At 47.3% G+C, this 2,555-nt stretch overlaps 1 pseudogene; it reads left to right on the top strand.

Annotated features, from left to right (window-relative positions):
• Window positions 1-937: 937 nt before the first annotated feature.
• LOC144231729 (NADH dehydrogenase [ubiquinone] iron-sulfur protein 8, mitochondrial pseudogene) lies at window positions 938-1,569 on the top strand (annotated as a pseudogene).
• Window positions 1,570-2,555: the final 986 nt, after the last annotated feature.

Here is a 2,555-nt window from a genome sequence, read left to right as displayed (position 1 = left end):
CCACCCCCAGCTTTGGGAGCCTTGCCCCGCGCCAGCCCCACATCCTGCTCTCTGCAGCCTGGCATGTGCTGTTTTGTGTGACCAAATCTCATGGCAGCCTGCGTGCAATCCAGTCATATCATCAACAGAGCTTCATCTTTTTCAATCTACTTAGAGCTCAGGTTTAAATCTTCCAAACTAGTTCTTTTATCTCCATTATTCTCCATACTCTTTTTTTTTCTCCTTGAGTTCTTAGTTGATCCCATTTGAAATGGTGTAAGAAAGAAGTTTTGTTTAAAGACAGTCTGATGTACTAAATCTTTCTAGTCTTTTTCATCCTCTGTAAAACAGTGGTAATACTCACTTACTGTCTGCGCCCCAGAAGGAAGGAGATCTATGTAAAATTCCTAGCATGGAACTTTAACTGGTGCTCAACAAATGTTCACAACACCCCTCCCACTACCATAGCCACAAGGTGTGACGAAAGTCAGTTTGGACTGGCAAGTCACACTCTGGAACAGTGCTACTTGACGTTAGGAGCACAATACAATCACCTGGAGGGACTTTAAAAAGCACTTGTACCTGGGGACCATCATCCCCTCCCACCCTTAAATGTTGAGTGGTGGACTTCCCTTGTTTTCTGTTTTAATCCTAGGGGTCAATATTCCCAGGCATCAGCCCCTGCTACCAGACCAGACATCGGTTTTCTTTTTCTTGCTTCTCCCAATCCCTTCCCCTCCACAATGTTTGAGGCAATTTGTTACACAGAAATAGATAACTAATACGCTCCTCATCACATGGCACAATTATGTCCCTGACTCTCAGATTTTCATTTTTGTGTGACTTATTTCCCAGAAGTACTCTTCTGGTCAGTAAATTTGCACGACCTGATGTATTAGTGCCCTGCTTTATGATTTTGATGTATTGGCCTGATCTGTTAGCTTTATTTATAGAATGAATGTCTGAGGCTGCTCAGCAAGGGAAGGAGTGGCAGCAAGCCTCCCTGTCTCGGGCCCTGGCCCAAGCTACAAATGCAGGGCATCCCACCCACTATGGCCTCCACAACAGCACAGTGGTAGTGACCCACAAGTTCATGAACATGCTAGAGCCCTCCATGGACATGAATTTGGTGACTGGACAGAGTAGCTCAGACCCTGCTGTGGACTGAGGTCATCCAAAGCCTGGGCATGGCCCTGAGTGACCTGTTCTGGGTACCGGCTACCATCAATTACCCACTTGAGAAGGATCTGCTGAGTCCATGCATCATCCGCAGGGAGTGTGCACTACACCACTATCCGTCCAGACCAGATGGTGGCATCGCCTAGAAGCTTTGCAAGGCCGTCTGCCCTTCCCAGGCCATCACCGAAGAGGTCCAGCCTCGGACCACCCACTACGATATCAACTCAGCCTGCCCTATCTACTACAGCTTCTGCCAGGAGGCCTGCCCTGTGGACGCCATCATGAAAGCCCCAACTTTGAGTTCTCCGCAGAGACGCATCAGAAGCTGCTGTCCAACAAAGAGAAGATGCTCAACAACAGGGACAAGTGGGGGGCTGAGATCACGGCCACATCCAGGCCGACTACCTCTAACAGTGGCGTTGCGCACCCAGCCGGCCTGCCCACAGCATGAACTGTCCAGTGAAAAAGCTCAGCCTTCTCCCCCTACCACCACCCCATCCCTGCTGGAAAAAGCAATGCCTTCTTTAGCCAGTTGTTTGTTCTCATTGGTGGGGCCATCCTGAGATTTCTTCTCTTAAGAAGTGAAAGATTACCTCCCCTCTGATGAATACTGGATAATTAATCAGTGTGAAATACGCTCCAGAGCCAGCTCCCCTGTATTCACTAATCCCCTTCCCACCTGATCAATAAATATGACCACAGATGCTGCTGGGTTCTTTCCGTTCTTGGAACAGATCCTACTTTCCCAAGACAGGTGGCTGATTCACAGCCAGTCCCCTGTGTTGCTTCTCTCCTGCTTGTGCTGAAACAAATACAAATCAATAATTTTTTTAAATGTTTATCTATTTTTGAGACAGAGAGAGAGAGAGCATGCACACAAGTGGGGGAGGGGCTGAGAGAGGGAGACAGAATCAAAGAAGGCTCCAGGCTCTCAGCTGTCAGCACAAAGTCCGTCGTGGGACTTGAACCCCCAAACTGGGAGATCATGACCTTAGTGATCATTACCTGAGCCAAAGTTGGAGGCTCAACCCACTGAGCCACACAGGCACCCCACAAATCAATACTTTGAAACAGACATGTTCTTAATATTTTTTTAAAAAGAACATTATTATATCCTAATAAACTGTTCGATTACATTCAGCCCTCTTTTGCAGTAGAACTACGGTTTTTACACGCTTATTGCTCTAGCATATGATGAAGAACACGTCGCCTTTCACAGACTCACCCTGTACCAATTTGCTGTGATTACATTCATTATTTGATGTTCACATGTCCACAGCCGGGTGAGTAGAGACTCCGTCCAGCACCACTCTGATACTCTCAAAATCCCTTTGTTTTCAGGCCACAGCAACAAGACGCTGTTTACATTTTTTCTTCCTCAGCCTACAACTGGACTC

Source organism: Crocuta crocuta, unplaced genomic scaffold (genome assembly GCF_008692635.1).
Source record: "Crocuta crocuta isolate KB4526 unplaced genomic scaffold, BGI_CrCroc_1.0 scaffold164, whole genome shotgun sequence".
NCBI lineage: Eukaryota > Metazoa > Chordata > Mammalia > Carnivora > Hyaenidae > Crocuta > Crocuta crocuta.
The sequence above is the reverse complement of the archived record's forward strand: the minus strand, read 5'-3'. Positions and strand labels throughout refer to the sequence as shown.